The following is an 18,465-nucleotide window of genomic DNA, read 5'->3' on the forward strand; positions in this document are numbered from 1 at the left end:
GTTTGTTTTTTCTTTGATGTCCCACTAGACTCTGTCATCCTGAAAAGAGACATTTCAATTATGAGGAAAACATAAAAATTAATGTATGACATTATAATAAACCTTAAGCTCCTGTCTCTAGACTCTAGGCTCTAAGAAACCTAGGTTCTAAGAAACCTAGGCTCTGATACCACCTCTGTGGCGCCCGGTTTAGGAATTCATAATTATTCCCTTACTAAGTGCCACATTTTTTTACAATCTTTCTATATTGAACTTCTATTTTTATTTTTACCATTTTTATTATTAGAAAGATATTGTATATAAAATTTAAATATTTTCTACTATAATTTAAAGATTATCTACAAATATTTACATTATTATTTCAAATTTGTACAATTATTTTACAGCGGAAGTTTAACATTCATATGTACAATTATGTTACAACGGAAGTTTAACATTCATTTATAAACAGATCATCCCAACTTTCAAATACTCTTATTTCAGCTTCAGTTATTTTTCTCTTGTTCCAATTCGGGGGTTCCTGTGTCTGGAAATTACAATAGACGAAAAGAAACAGAAGGCTAAGTCTTTGAGAACTTAGTGAGTTTAAATTAGTATATGGCTTTTAAATAACATTTCATCATATTTATGCATGAAATAATAGGCATACCAATTTAGATATTATGAATGATATGCAATGAAATAATAGATAAATGAAAATTCCATAAATTAACATTGGTGGGTCTAATTGAGCACTTTTTTACGAGCCGAGTGTACCATTCTCCGGACCGAAATATTCGGTAAGCGTTGTTCAGATGAACCATATACCCGGGACTTTTGACTCGTTGTTCATTGGACTCATTTTCCGGGCCGAAGCCACGTTGTCAAGTGGACTCAATTTCTGGACCGAAATCCGTTGTCCATGACTACATATTCATTAATGATATATCAATCCATTCATAAATATGCAAGAAAATATATCAGTAATTGAAATGAACTGTGGATGCTATTTGAACATTAAATAAATGCTATTGAAATTTCCAGGCCAAATGCCAAAGGCTTTAATAGAAGAATGAATAGTAATTTCCTCACCTGATAACTTACGGTTTAGGCTTGATTAATACTTCGAGTTCCTGGTGCAAGTCCTAAAATATATTATGAATGATATTTATATGTTAGAGGTTTTTAAGTAACTAGATGATCATTTCCAGATTATTTTTTGTTCAAAATTTAACCCGGTTGATTTTACAAACGTATTTTTTAGCAAGATACGCAAAAACTTTTACAAACTGTTTTCCATGCGTTTGAAAATTAATATTGCTTGGCAGATTTTTATAAAATATTTCATGTCACATATTATGTGTTTTGAGACAATATTCTGGCAATCAATTTAAACTTTAGAGGATTATCTGGTGACGATAAACTAAGAGATCAAAGTACAGCAAAATATTTGAAATGATAGAAGTAAACATTGAAATATAATAATTAATAGAATATAATATTTGTGAATTTTTAAATTTCCATAACGTCTCAAAATCTCGAAATTAAATTTGGGTTTTGAATATATTGTTGTTAAATATCAATTAGAATTAATCCAAATTTATTGATGGTTTTTAACGCCAAGTGTTACTGATGATATAATTGAAATATAGCACCTCAAAAGATCAAGGTGCAATGCAAATGTCATCGTTCAGATTTACTGGATCCCTTTCAAACAATTCAAAGGATTCTATTTGGTCATTTATATACAGTCAATGGTCCTATAACTTAGGTGTTTTGATTTTTTTTTTCAAAACAATTTTACCGGAGTTATGACATATCGAAGTGTCTCGCGCCCTATTGATACTCTAACAAAATAAGAAGAATTTAATTGTAAATTGTTTAGAAATGAGTTTCAACATCGAATTACGATTCATTTGTATTAAAGTATAATCAAGGTCTTTATCTATGTTTGACAACATGGGTATACAGATAAAGAAATAACAAACAATGAAATAATGAATTATATTAAAATAAAGATAGTTTATTACAACTGAGTCAATAAAATCATTGGCCAACAGTTGGTTTGCAGGACGTCTACTCTAACATTCATGGTATTCACAATCAAGTCAAGTTTAAATAGCTCGATCTCAGGGCTTAGAAGGATGGGAAACATTTATTAAGGTTTCTCGGCAGACGACAGAATTCGTCGCTTCTAACATCTTTGTTGTAAACCATAAATTTCTCCCACCAATGTGATCCATTGTCTTTGCGAGCTTCATTGCTTTGGTGAGTGAGTGTACAGTCCAATACGAGGGCAACCACAGCAGTAACAGTCGCATGTGACATGAATACCACAGACATTATACCGTTGAACTGCAGTATGATAACTAAATAAATCATTTGTTTTCAAGTATATGCAACTATAAAATGTGTGTAGAGGGAATTAATATGGTAAAAGTAGAAGATTTTATTTTCTGGATGGGGGATGGTTAGTTTCCTAGGGAACAATCCACGTGGTTAAGATTTTTCTGGTTTTTATGGATTTCGAGGGACTATCCTAGTTAGATGGTAGTTATCATCTAACATCGTGAATCAACATACCCATCTGGTATTAGTGTAGATCGGTCTGCTGCTTGAAGGTAGTTCATTTTCTTTAAAGAATTCTGGCAGAGAAAGTCCTACTATGAAGGAGAATCCTAGCACAAACTTGGTTCTGAAACTGTTGAGGTCGCAGAATTGGAGATATGCCAGGCCTGCAGACGCTGTATTAAAAGAAAATTCACTAAACTCGAGGTACAATGAATATTAATAAACTTTTGATGGGAACAATATGTTGGGAAATTACATTAGTAAAATGAGAGATGTACTCACAAACATAACCAAAAAAGAAGCAGTATGCTGCTGCCATTATTGGTGAAGGTATTGAAGCAAAAACTGCTCCAACTTTTCCTGTTATGTTACCCCATAAGCTCAGGACTAATTAACTTCATGATTTCGAATTTGACTGCAATTTTAAAAGAGCAATATACCTAAAACAGAGAAAAGAATCATAAATACCGCCGATATTTGAACTACACTTCGACTCCCTGATTTCGTTAGGGCCAAAAGACCAGCATTTTCTCTGCATATGAAGATCACGCAATCGTTTGTGCGTGAAGAAACATTACATAACGAAATTGTTAATATATTTTTCCCTACTTATACTTAGTACCGTTTAGGACTGTCTTACACTAGTGCCGCGGAACCAGTGACACTGCCAAAAAGGGCATTAAGAAGGGTGCCAATCCCCTAAAACCATCACACATCTTTATGAGTATCAGAACAGCAAACTAAAACCAGGAAAAAGAATGTGGTCATACTGTCCTAATACGACAATACAATTTACTTATTCATACCAGCCAGCCGACACCACGGCCAATAACCGAAGGTGGCACTGGTGTCGCACTTCCATATCTTGCAGCAGCAACAAATGAACCGGTGGACTGCCCCAAAAAAACAAATAGAACAACTTAAAGAACGATCGAAGAGTTGGTTTCTTTTGACAGAATGTTCACAGTGACGTTCCCAAAAACAGTTTGTCAATATAGTTCTGAAAATTTAAGGCGTAGAACCTCCATAGAAGCAATTAATGAAGCAAACATGGCTACGAAAGTTTGTTCAGCAGTAAAAATTGGAGGACCCCATTGGAATGGATATGGAACGTATATCCTGCAACAAGTTGCCGCAAAAGAAACTGTAAAATTGAATTTCTGATAACATTTTCAGAAGAGATGCTGGGAAATTAAAGATGAATTATCATAGCAAAGATATACCACGGAGCTGCACTAACAAGTCCAGAGCCATCTGTACGACAATTAAAATACTTGGATTTCTTGAAAGCCCCGCTCAAAGTAAGGATTTCTGCATAAACCCACACCATTGCAATAGAGAACAACAACGCGAACCGATCACATATTGGTCGATTAGATTTCACAAATCTTGGAAGATACTGCAGATTGGTGATAAAATTCATCAAAAACAAGTCACGAGGATTCAGCATGCTTCTCCACTATTCACCGGCCGTAAAACCAACACTTTAAAGCCTGAGATTACATCTAAAAATATAAAAATCAATTACCTGAGAGATAATAACAATGAAAACCAACTCTGGTAATCCAACCGCAACACATTTAGCAATCTACAACGTAGATATAAAATAGAACAATGGTGTAAAAGTCACATCCATTAAAGAACTTGTAGTTTATTTTACGTACATTTTATATATAATTGTTGCTACATATTGTAACGAACCGTACTTTTCATACTTAACATTTGCGGAAAAATTAAAAATTTTCTTAAATAAAAACATCCACACGGTCGTCACTCATCATTCATAAAATATCTTTAAAATCAACCATCACAATTAAAATTTGCTAAAAGATAAGCTGTCTCGAAAAGTCTCACAACCCAATCATAAAATCAGAGTATAAATGTATTTTCTTAAAAACTTAAAATAGCGTATGCGGTCCTCGGGTCTAGCCTCCCGCTCAGTCCAAGCCTGCCCCTTGGTCGCCACCTCCCGTCTCCTCATCAACATAGTCACCTGCATCGATCAAGTCTAGTGAGTCTAAAGACTCAACACGTATAAACTGGGATAACGAGTACTACGTAATAAAAATCGCATGCATCTTAAAAAATAAAACGTACATAACTTGAAACTTGAGCTTGCCTAATAAACTTGAACTTGCATAAATATATAGACGTGCCATAACGTGAAACTTTCATATTCATAACTGCATACTTGAGCGTACTAAAACATACATGACTTCATCATTTTTCGTAGAGGATGTTTCAAAGCAAGTGACCCATACATAATAAACGCCTGATCAGACACACCACGGTACTGGGCTGACAGGGACGTATCCATTGCCGCATACATGAGATCCCCGTTCATAATTTAACGGGCTGGTTGGTCCCCGTTCATAATTTAACGCTTTCCAACCATGATCTAACCCGTTCATAATTTAACGCGGCGAAGAGGTCCTCGGCCACGTTCACCGACTTCCAAACCCATTCATAATTTGGTCACAAGACAATTAGCATACCTCAAAAACTTAAAATATTTTCTTTGCACGTCATACATACTTACTTGGCGTTGAGGGGTTCGTTGGACTTCGACTGGGGCCGTTGCTGCACATACTAACGTGAAATTGCATACTTAACTTGCATAACTTAACGTAGAAATCATACTTACTCTCGAGTTCAATCATTACTTAGGACATTCTAAAATTTCCCATGACGCGACCTTGATAATCCTTGCACTAAACCATGACGTCTAACCTCCAAGCATACTAAATTAATTTTCCCAAAAAAGAAGGACACGGACCCCGTACCTACATCCGTGTAGGGGTCCGTGTAGGCTCTGGAAATGGACACCGAAGGAAAGCAAAGGCACGGACCCCGTGTCAGGGTCCGGGTGAGGGTCCGTGTAGGTACTGGAAATATACACTAAATGAAACCCAAAGGCACGGACCCCGTGCCCTCATCCGTGTAGGGATCCGTGTAGATACTGGAAAAAGACGCCGAGAAGAAAACAAAGGCACGGACCCCGTGACTGGGTCCGTGTGCGGGTCCGTGTACCCACTGTAATCGCGAACTTACGAAAATTATGTACATGCTTCGCTCAATTTTCTAGACTCGATTGCACGGACTATGAAACGACACCCCGAGACTCACCTTAGCATGCCATAACATCAACTAACTTCGTACAAACACCCAAAGCAATGAGTTCACCTTACAACACATACAATTCAAAGCAAAGCAAATGACACCAATTCGTTTCCTACGACTCCTAACGCATTCGAGTGCCTATCGACACTATACGACGTATCAAATAACATCCCAACATCATACTAATCATACCTAGACGCAGCAACGATCACCCGTCGATCCCCAACGAAGCCTGCAACACTGAAACTTCAAGAATGCATCAATATCATAACTTTCTGAAAATGCAGTTTGAGCAGTCCCACGAAAAACATCATAACTCACTCAATTTTCATCCAAAAATCTCTAATTTTATATCAAATCGAAGGTATCGAAAATTTCTACAATTTTGTAGCTGAAAGTTTTCTTAAAATCCCGACAGAAAAATCGCAGTTTTCAACAGAACAGTGAGTTACGAGTTTTCAGATCTAAAAAGTATTTCAAACGCATTCAAACCATTTTCCGCTCAAACGACGAATGTCAAACATGGATTTTCACGCATAAAAATACACAACGCATACTATGACAAGATCGATGCAGAAAGGACAGAATATACGTGCCTTTTGATGGTAAATTTTACCGAAACGGCGATATCGAAGCGGAGACGGCGCGAGGCTTGATCCGGGACGGCGGTGGCTCGATTTTCTTTGAAAGAAACCAACGAAAATTTGCTGGAATTTGAAAGAGAAGGGGCGGCTGCTCTATGGACTAAGAACCCTAATATTTCTCTCCTCAAAGATATAAAATCTGAAACGTAAAGTGAGTGTGTGTGTTTAGTGTGTGTAAAAACGTGTAAGTGTGTGTGAGTGTGTGTAACGTGTGTGTGTTTTAATTAGGAGAAACTCTAGCTAAATAAACTATTTAAAATACTAATAAAAAGTTAACACACACTATTTTAATCAAACTCTACAATTAAAATATCTACACACTAATTTTAAAAGTTTTAAACTCTTAAATCACTTAATACATAATTAAGGCTTTAAAAATACTAACAACTTAATAAATTATTTAAAACGCCCCATTCTCAACTTAAAAATAAAATACCACATTTTAATTTGCCAAAATCGTCACCGGTCTTTTCCTCGATCCCGCCTCGAATAATCGCCTGAAACATGAAACTTGAAAAAGACATTTTAACGTGTACCACAATGAACATGAATAATTTAAAATAATGCATTTCATAATTTATGCATGGCATAAAACTCATTTAAAATTAATTAAATGATTTAATAATTAAGTGAATGCATGGGTTATACGTGTACTGAATTTGGGCACTACACATATAGTATAAGATGAAATCATTTAATGAAAAGACTTATCGCTTTCGCCTATTCCATATCTGGATAAACAATCACCGTTTTATTTATTAAAACACACATTAGTTAAATACATGCAAGCTTTATGCATCCAATAATATATGCTATATAAATTGTGTTTCAGTCGGTACTGTATGATAAGGCAACACTATTTATATATCTTACCAATGGGAATCCGAGATAGTAGAGCCCAAGTCCTGTGAAAGAAATTAGTGGAACCATGGAGAGTGGAGTAAAAAACCTATTAGGAACATAATCAATAGGTAATTCATAACTAATGAAAGTAAGATTCTCAACCATTTATAATACTGCTCAAATTCATAAAAAGAAATTAAAATCCATCATTTGAAACAAAATCTTCTCTACAACAAACCGACCTCACGATATTTCTCCATAAACCACTAAAACCAATTATTATTTGAACACTTGAAGTAACAATCAGGGCGCCCTTGTATTTCTCTCATTGTGTGCACAAATCTCTGATATAAAACAATTCTACATATTAAAAATACAAAATTATTACTGAGGAAGTAGCTAATGTAAATATATAATTCATCACCTCCCTGGGAAAGTTCTTTATCGTGCTATATTGCCTGGATTGAATGATTGAAGTCATAGGAATTAAGAATGCGTGGGAACCTCCTATTACCGAAGGCAGTCTTGTACCCAAAAATGATTGCAGGAGTGTATAATTCCTGAAACAAAAAGTAAGGTTTGTACTACCTTGGCCTTGTCACTCTGCAATGAAATAAAATCAAGGTGTTTGAATGTATTTTACATACAAATGTTCTGTCAATATGATATGAACCAACGAGTAATGCGCGAGATAAAGATCGGAAAATCAGAGCTAGCCTTACATCAGTCCCTCCCATTTGGGGAACTAGCAAACTTGGAATTAAGACAGTCGAGCCAAGAGCAGGAACATAGTGTTGAAATCCCAGAAGTATAGCTTCCACTGAAGCGAGCATGTAAAAAATGAATCAAGAACACTCCATCAAATTCTTTTAATTCCAGTCACACATAAAAAATGCGTGGTTTAATTTCACAAAAAATGAGATCAAACTCCCACTTTATTATTTCCATTTGCATGATCAAGGACTGGTGACTGCAATAAATAAATTTTGCTTTTGTCCATATAAAAAACATGACTTGGAAAATTACAACAGATTCTTGTGCTTATATATATGCCATATAAAAATCGACGGTGCTGCTTGAACTTACGCAGTGGTGGTGAACAGTTGATGCAATATTGAACACCTGTTAGTTGTTCAAGAACTGGATGAGCCTGAGGCTGTGACTCCGTACTGTAGGGATTATCAGCATTACTAGACATGTTTAGGATGAATTGCATCTGATTTACTTGATCTGCAAGAGTTTATAACTTTGAATTTGCTTAATATTTTTTTTTTTTTTAAAGAATCGCATGTTTTAGTCATTACAACACAATCTTGTAATTATTGTAGCTTATAATGTCATAATTTAGTATTTCAGTAATTATTATGTTGAAGATTTCTTACTCGAGATCGTTACAATATCATAGCAAGATACGTAAAAACTTTTACAAACCATTTTCCATGCATTTGAAAATTAATATTTCTCGGCAGATTTTTATAAAATATTTCATGTCACATATTATGTGTTTTGAGACAATATTCTGGCCGTCAATTTAAACTTTAGAGGATTATCCGGTGACGATAAATTAAGAGATCAAAGTACAGCAAAATATTTGAAATGATAGAAGTAAACATTGAAATATAATAATTAATAGAATATAATATTTGTGAATTTTTAAATTTCCGTAACGTATCAAAATCTCGAAATTAAATTTGGGTTTTGAATATATTGATGTTAAAGATCAATTAGAATTAATCCAAATTTATTGATGGTTTTAACGTGTATTACTGGTGATATAATTAATGGGTCCCAATTTTCAGTTTAGGCGAAACCGTCGATTATTTAAAGTTGCGACGGTTTATAACACCGTCGCTATATGTAGCGACCGTTTATTTAACCGTCGCAGATAAGAATCGGCGACGGTTTTATAAACCGTCGCTTATAGCGACCGTATTAGTAAACTGTCGCTACTTCAAATATTGCGACGGTTTCTAAACCCGTCGCTATATGTGACGACTGCCGCTCAGTTCAATAAAATACACTGCGATTAGCGACGGTGTTTTAGACTGTCGCTTATAGCCGTAAATCAGCGACAGTTTAGTAATATACTGTCGTCATTAGCTACAGTTCTTTTATTACAGTCTCTAGCGACCGGTTTATTGACAAACCGTCGCTAATAGTCGCAAATTATGGATTTTTCCGTTCCATTTTCCTCACACCACCTCACAACATTTAAAATTTTTCTCTTTTATACGATTTTAGTTTCGATTTATGTATATTTTTTTTTCTTTCAATTTTTGGTTAATTTTTTAAGTGTTTGTTAAGATAATGAGTATTGTTATCGTATTGTAGTTTTTTTAAAAATTTTTTACTAAATTATAAAATTAATTTTTTTTATTTTTTAATAAAAATAATACCATCGCGAAATGTAGCGGATTTATAACCGTCGCTAAATTAGCGACGACGTCTTCGGTTTTTGAACCGAAACCGTCTGCAAAATGTCATTTTTGTTGTAGTGTGGATCCCTTTCAAACAATTCAAAGGATTCTATTTGGTCATTTATATACAGTCAATGGTCCTATAGCTTAGGTGGTTTTTTTTTCAATACAATTTTACAGGAGTTCTGACATATCGAAGTGTCTCGCATCCCATTGATACTCTTAACAAATTAAGATGAATTTAAAAAACAAAAAAACAAACCAACTCTCATAGAATAAAGACCCAATTTGGATTACATACATAGAAAAACTAGCGGTCTATTTTAATAATTTCCCTAATTTTATTTATTTTTTGATGACGATGAAACCACAACCGTAATTATTAATGTGGGACGGGGTAAACTCTCGAACTAATATAGTTACCTGCAAACTATGTTAGTCAGGTAAACCGCATATAACAAACTTTGTGTGACATATTTGCCTGAGAAAATATTGACAGGAAGATCGAACTCCTAATCATTAGTCGAATGCTGACCTATTACATCAACTCACACACCTCTTAACCTCCCTCAACCTTGCCACAAACATTGACTTACAACCAAAACTCCGTTCGTCTACCCCTTAGGCTCGATCAGTTCATGACTCCAACAACGTGTCCTCCATTAATCATGTCTTAACAGTCCCCTAACACCAGGATTCAGCAGCCCCTTGCACAAGAATCGTTAAAAGTGAGATGCAAAAAAGATATGCATGTGTGAACCAAGAAGAAAAATGAAATCATCATGCTTTGCCATGCAAGCACCGAACCAGACATATACTTAACACATATGACAACATATACGACGTGAATGATGCGTAAAAGGAAGTAAGTGGCGTGCCTGAAGATTTATTGTACACAACTGCTCGAAAGAATGCACACCCGAGAGCTTGAGTTTGAGAGAAAAGAAGAACCGAATTTCTATGCAGCTGCACTCACGAGAAGGACAACCGATTGGAGGGGGTGGGCGGCTGAATGGAGAGGGGAGGTGTCGCTAGAATATTTTAGGTTTAGGTTAGAGAATGGTTTGGTGATATTTAAATAGTAATAAAATGCTTAATGGCCCTAAATTGTTTATTAAAGGTTAAAAAAAATATTTAATCCCAATAAGCTTAAAAGTAGGCCCATTAAATTCAAACACACTCCCCAAAAATATTTCATGTTGGAAGATTTTTGAAAATATTAGTCGAACCCTCAAAAAGTCCCCCGATTCGATAAAATTTACATACATTAAAAATAAAATCATGCGGGTAAAAATACCAAATAAAATCTCATTTTTTAAAAATACACTTAAAACACCTTATATTAATTAATAAAAATTAATTATGTAAATAAAATAATTTTCCTGAAAATTCTCCGGTCTCCGTTCCTCGTTCGGGCGCGAAATCCATCAAGAAACCCTAATGCATGAACTTTTAAAATTTAATGAATTAAATCCCTATCATGCAAATAAGCATGCATTTAATGCTTTAAAACAATTTAATAAAATACCAAAGAAATTTAATAACTTGCACGCATGTCGTTCGCGTGGGACTTCAAAATTTCGTGACATTACAATAATCTTCCCCCCCCCCCCCCCTAAATTGAATTTTGTCCCCGAAATTCGCTTATCCTCGATGAACAAAAGTTTAGACTATTAATTCTAGAATCCCAATAATCCACGCTTCCTCTATACTACTCTCATAAAATAAGTGTTAAGCTGTCCTTACATCTCTTCAATCCTAATTAAATTTGCCTACCAAAATCCTCGTTTGCGAATCGCAACTTTAAACAACTTATGATGACTTAGTTCTATTTTACTATGACCTCGAATTTGACTTATCTCGCAATTCCTCATACTAGAGATGGGTGTACAAACTTGTCACACCTTACTTTTCTTATACTATGCTCATAATGTTCATCAACCTATTACATTAGCATTTATGCAGTTCAACTCAAGAAACCTTAGCACCAAAATTTACCGATCGACTTCTATCCTTGGTAATAAACTTAAAAGTCAAACCTTATCTCAACCCATAATAATATTAACCTAAGATCCTTGAATCAAATCTTTATCTTACGGCACCAAACTTACGTAACTTACTTTTTAAAAGTACATCCCGAATGTAAAATTGTTGCAAATTCTTAAACCTCGAGTAACGTTAATTCATAAATCCCAATTATACAATATCGATCTTCTACCTTAATAATATGTTCTCGATCACACAAAAGTTGATGCCTAAGACCTTTGGACTCCTTTCATTGAAACAATCGTCGCATTCTTACATATCATTAATACTTAATTAATACTAGCGTAAAAACTTATTAAGTCATCCCACGGTAGCCTTAGACTAACTCTAATAAATCAACTTTACTTATATCCCATAGAGTTCTAGAATCCTCATATCAAAGTATTAGATTTCTTACTCGATAAAAATTTTAATATTAGTTCATTGGCAACCTATTTGAACACCACCAATTCCCTTTTGTTTTTATTTTACCCAAAAATTCCGTGTAAACACTTATTCCAAAAACTTGAAATCAAGCTTACTCAACCAAAGTAATAATAAATAGTACAACTCCAACACACATATCCGTTTAGTTCCAAATTTCATAATAATTTTCAAAAATTTCTCAAAACAATGTTTCTACCTCAATGCTTACATGTATCTATCGATTAACCTAACCATCAAACATACCCAATTTCCTAGAAAAAATAAATTCTAGCAAAGGTATAGTCCTTACTGTTAAAATCATGACTAAAACTTATGACTCATCAAACTTAAATTCCCAAAAATTCGTTAACTCAATGTCTACTCTTATAACTTAGCTAATTGATCAACTTTACCTTAAATTGTCATCACTTTAAATTCTTAATTTGCAACAATATTATTTCACTAACGCTTATATTTTCAAGCCCAAAATTGATTCATCCTACAATGTGTTTGATTACCTTTCCCTATAACATTATAACCCAGATACCTAAAAGTTCTAAATTGCCTTCAAGCCTAAATCACCGAAAATTCATATCATTTAAACCATTCAATTCTCACTTACTGCTAAACTAGTCCCCCAAACTTCTTAAAATTGTAACATTAATGCCTAATTTCCTCAAACATTATCTAATTTGTTCTAAATTTCGAAAATTCTACAATTGCCCATAAGTTCTTGACGTTCTCAATTTCTTTTTATAGGTTCTTTGTACATAAAATTCAATAATTTTAAGCTTATTAAACCCAAAATCAATTCTCATAACCTCAAAATATTACTGATTTAACCCAACTGTTCCTCAAAAGTTCTAATTTAATCCTAAAAATTTATGAATTTTCAATTTGGTCCTTAAAGTTCTCGAAAATTACCATTTTAACCTTACGACTCTTCGAGATTTGCATTTTTGTCGCCATGAAAATTTTCGATTTCAGCCCCATTAAAACTTAAAATTCCCGAAACTCAGAATTTAATCCCAAAATTCGGTTATTCAAAAATAGCCCCTTAGAATTTTATTTTTTCACTTAAGTCCTCAATTATTAGTTATTACAATTAGGTCCTTAAAATTCTCAATTCATGCAATTCAATCCTTATCCCACTATATAGAGCATGCATTTGTTAGAGTATGTGCCCGTCGAGCCAAGTGTTGGCCGAGTGTTCACAATGAAACTCTATGTATAAACAATCTTTATTTTAATTATATTTGAAATTATTGTTTTGGCACATCTTTATCTGTATACCCATGCTAGTTGCATAGATAAAGTCCTTGAATATACAAATAGTAGAAAGAATATGAGATGCTCATATGATGAGTATCATGAAACTCATATTTGGAATACTGTATATTCTAAACAGTTCCTAGTCGATTCAGCCGCCGCTAAGAAGGATATAGGCCTCTCGAGTTAGAGACTAGTATCTGCGATGTGAGTACCATGTTTCATTGGTAGGGGACATTGTGATGTCCAAGCATGCAGATAGGTGCTCCTGGAAGAGTGCACTGAACAACCCTCCATTAAAGGACTTTCCAAGTGGTTCTCACTTATCGAGTGGAAACGTCCTAGTTTATGGTTGTACACCATTAGTCCTTATGACCCGGGACAACATTGAGACTCTATGTGCTAGCATTGCACTTTGACTTGTTTACCGACTCTCAAGGGGTCATCAGGTGGCAAGGTTGGGTGTTCTGTCGAAACATATAGGAGTCGATGCATTGTAGTCGGGGATTCACCGCTTACCTTCGGGTATGGATATCCTATGTGTTTTCATGTATATGTAGTGTGAAATCTCTGTTCAGAGTATGGTGGTAATTATGAAAGGAGTTTCATAGATTACACCATCGATGCAACTACGGCATGACACATAGTATCGATTCATTGACAACTCTCGATAAACCAATGGTTGTCGAATCGGTCGGGATATATGAGTTGAAGGGACCGTACTGTACGCTAACCATAATTGAATGGTTCTTGCAGGCACTATCATTTGATACCTAGGGAATCATGTAAGCAATGCTGCTAGGCGTTTAACATGATTGGTTGGGTACCATCAGACTTGAGTTCTGACGTTCTTGTTATCAAGGAGTTGATAAGTAAGAATGGAGCAATTGGGGTATGCTCATATAAGGACATGTTTAGTCCGAATCACATGGAGATGTGAACCCACGGCTAGTTGTATCAATGAACCATTGAGGGCCACACAAGTGCTGGCTTTCTAGATCCCGTTGAGAAGTAAAAATAGTTCAATGTGTTGAACGGCTTATAAAGGAGTTTATAAGTGTAAGAAAAATAGAAGTATGACTTCTATGAGAGAAATGTAAATTTTAATTTATGGAAGTGTTCCTAAATTAAAAGTTGGCCGATTGAATAATGTATTTGAAAATTGTGATTTTCATAAACATTATTATGGACTAAATTAAATTAATTCAAGTGTTGAATTAATTAAACACTAGTGGACCTAGTAGAGTCCAAATAATTAAATTAATTCAAGTGTTGAATTAATTAAATTATATTGAGTCTTGTAGAGCTCAATTTAAATTAATTATTTAACTAGTGGGACTTGGGTAAATTCAAGTAATGTTTAATTAGTCTCAAATATGTTTGAGATAATTAAATTTAGTCCATGGTTTTTATTTTGATAATAAACCATATAATATGCATGCATGGGAGGTGAAGGGTTGGAGACAACTTTTTCAAATATCAAGGCTTGGCATGCTACTTTTGTCTCTACTTTTTTGCAAGTCCAAGACAAGTCTCCCTTCCCCCTTCATTCAAGCAAGGTGGCCGAAATATTGAACACCATTCTCTCAAGTTTTCTCTCAATTTTTCTCTTCAAGTGTTGAGGAAGAAAAATACTTCTCTTTGAAAAATCCTTTTATTTTTCTAGTGCAAAATAAGAGGGGTTCTAGTTTGCTAGTGGTGGGCCTAATTTTGAAGGAAAGAAAGGAGTCCAAGGAAGCTTGTAGATCTTCATTCCATTCAAGAGCCAAGTTGTTCACAACTTGGTTGGAGCCATCATCAACCTTAAGAGGTTGATAGGTAACTATTTCTAAACACACTATGAATGTCATTTTGGTGTTTTTATTGTATTTCCTACACAAACTCATGGTGGCCGAAATTTATATGCTAAAATCGAAATTTTTTTGCTTCCGTTGCGTTTCCGGCCACCGTAACCGATCCCCTTTCAGCATTCTAAATAAATTCTACGTTTTTATAATTCCAAAATTGTCATAGTCTTCGAATCATTAACCCTTACATGGAATTCCTCAAAATTAACTCAACTAGCGAACCATCATTAGTTTCTTAGAAAATCTAAAAGTCCCAAAAGCCTTCATAATTGTCAATTTTAACTTATGACCCACAAGTAAAACATCAGTACTACTAATCAAAAATTAATATAGTCAAATCATTTCCGACCTCTCCTAATGCCCAATAACAACATTCTTATTCATGTCCAATTCTCCAAAAAGCCAGCATGCATGAAAATCATATAATTTCTCATTTCATGTCGTAACATGCATAAAAATTTTAAAGCACCTAATCTCAAAACATAACAACAGATAAGCATGTCCCGTAAAACGTATATCATGTAAACATGCAGGTGATATCATAAAACTTTCAAAACATTTAAAATCTTTAAACTTACAAACTTGAGGCTTGAAGACTGAGCTGCAGAAGCTGGTTGTGGCACAACCCTATTCAGGACCCTTTCTTTGATACCAACTGTAACGTCTACTCGTTTTAAAATGCGGAAATATATATTTTTTTAAAAGCTCACATTTTCGAAATAACATTTAAATAGAAAAATATAACATTTAAAAAATGATCTTAAATATTTGACACTAAAAATAGTACAGTTTAAAAAAACCAAACTCAACCCAAAATCATACGTAAGCATGAACCAGTCAAAATCTTAAAAAATCATCAAAACATCATTTAAAAGTCATCATAGGCAATTACCAAAGTATAGCGTAGTAAAAATGAGTGAAATCCTAACATCAAACTGTAAGACAAAAAGCGTATAAAATCCTCATATCCTCTTCAAAACATAAAATCATAAATGTGCGGAAAATATAAGGTCCTTGGGTCGTGTCACCGCACCAGGTCTGCCTACTCAGATTTCGGCACCTCCAGTCCCCTCATCATTAAGCTCAACTGTATCACACACGCCTAGTGAGTCTAAAGATTCAATACACCTGCACCGTTAATAGAAAATACATATACATAGCACACAGCAGTGAAAAATACCATACTTAACATACCTTTCATGAACTTTAAAAACGTAACATAAATGTGTCGTGTAAAATAATGACGTGTAAAAACAGCTCATCAATAATCATCTTTCAAGATTTATCATTCATCGTTTATCATTTATCGTTCATCATTCATCATTCATCATTTAGCATTCATCATTTATCATTGTTAATTCAGTTCATTAGATGTGACTATCGTACATCATCATTTACGATGGATCCATCATACATAGAATCGCGGTACCCGGCGGCTGTCGGACATCAGTGACAGGATCACCCATCCACTGTGCCTAGGCCTCATCATCAGCATTTATATATACGTCTTAAACATTTACATATACTTCGATAGCCACAACTAATTCCCGTCATTCAAAACATTATCATTTTCATCGCTTATAAAAATCATTCATCATCAATGCAATTTTTATTAAATCCAAGCATGCGACCTATATCTTCATAAAATCTTAAAATCGTGATCATGATGCATAAACATTTAAAATATCATAAATTTGTGCTCAGTGCACTGCCAGGACCAAAATCTCACCCTGGGTGCAAAAATGACCATTGTGCCCCTGGACACCCAAAATTTTCGTTTCACCCCTGGACCTCTAAAATTGACCCGAATCTTACCAAACTCCGTAAAATGTCCCAAAACATATTTAAAAGTGTTTTTAGACATAAACTCGAGCTCATTTCTTAACTTAACTAATTCGTTTTAAAACATAGACCAAGGTCTCGGTTTTAATCTAAATCGAACTTAAACTTAACCAAAACTTTCCCAAATTTTTGCCATACATTAAAAACATCTAAAAGGTCCTAAAAACCTCAAAACCAGACCCTAAACTTTCGACAAGAACACTGGACCGACTGAAAAATCCAACATCACCCAATTGGAAAAATCCTAGCACAACTCGCCTTGTTCCTTTGAGCCTAGTTTCACCCTAGAGCAATCCAGCCCCGAACCCGCACACCCTAGGGCAGGGACCAATCAAAAGACACTCTACTGGACCCACGTTAACCTCCCCTACCATCCACGCAAGCCTCATCATGTGACTCACCCGAAGCAAATCCACGATCCAACCTAATTGCTACCAGCCCCTACGGTCGACTAATAGGGTGAGACTAGCCATCGTGGAGCCCTTCCAGACCACGACTCAGACCCTGTAGGATCTGCACCGTGACTCTGTATGACTCCCCTACAGCCAGCCCCATTCACTAAGCCAACACAGACAAAGCATCAACTAACCCTTTGCCCGCTCGGTTCCCTACTTGTCTCAACCATTTTCTGATTCCAGCACCATGACACCCTTCTTCACGCCCTGCACAAACCCTCTAGCATCAAACTCGACAGCCCCTTGCAGGTAATACAAAAAAAAACGTGAGTGGAGAACGGGTTTTGTGCAAAAAACGCAACCACCGAAGGAAAATAATGGTTTAACATGCATGAACAAGAAACATTTGGCTAAGACAACACATCAGCTGCTGAAATTTTCCTACACTAAAGGTGACCGCACCCTAGTTCCTTGACTCATCAACTTTCGATTCTAGCACTTGACCGAGAGGACTAGCACCTAACCGGCTAAGTTGGGACCCTACTCGAACCCAAGAGACTCTCCTGGACTCACCCTAGCTAGCCCTACTATCCAAGCCACCATAACTATGCAAAACACTCAAACTCGTGCACACCTCCTAGCCCAATCGCCATTCCTTGCGCCCGGATTGAATATCGGGTGTGACCAGCAGGTATTGAACCCTTTCAACCCACTTCTCAGACTCCTTAAAGCCTGCACCGTGGCTCGGTGTAACTACCTACAGCTGGCGCTTGCTCCCTCCCTCAACCTTGCCACAAATATTGACTTACAACCAAAACTCCGTTCGTCTACCCCTTAGGCTTGATCAGTTCATGACTCCGACGACGTGCCTCCGTTAATCATGTATTAACAGTCCCCTAACACTAGGATTCAGCAGTCCCTTGCACAAGAATCGTAAAACGTGAGATGCAAAGAAGATATGCATGTGTGAACCAAGAAGAAAAGCGAAACCGTCATGCTTTGCCATGCAAGCACCAAACAAGACATATACTTAACACATATGACAGCATATATGACGTGAATGATGTGTAAAAGGAAGTACTTGGCG

At 35.5% G+C, this 18,465-nt stretch overlaps 1 pseudogene; it reads right to left on the minus strand.

Annotated features, from left to right (window-relative positions):
* Positions 1 to 2,115: 2,115 nt before the first annotated feature.
* Positions 2,116 to 8,355, minus strand: LOC140803618 (nucleobase-ascorbate transporter 7-like; annotated as a pseudogene).
* Positions 8,356 to 18,465: the final 10,110 nt, after the last annotated feature.

Source organism: Primulina eburnea, chromosome 10 (genome assembly GCF_022965805.1).
Source record: "Primulina eburnea isolate SZY01 chromosome 10, ASM2296580v1, whole genome shotgun sequence".
In the NCBI taxonomy this organism is placed as follows: Eukaryota; Viridiplantae; Streptophyta; class Magnoliopsida; order Lamiales; family Gesneriaceae; genus Primulina; species Primulina eburnea.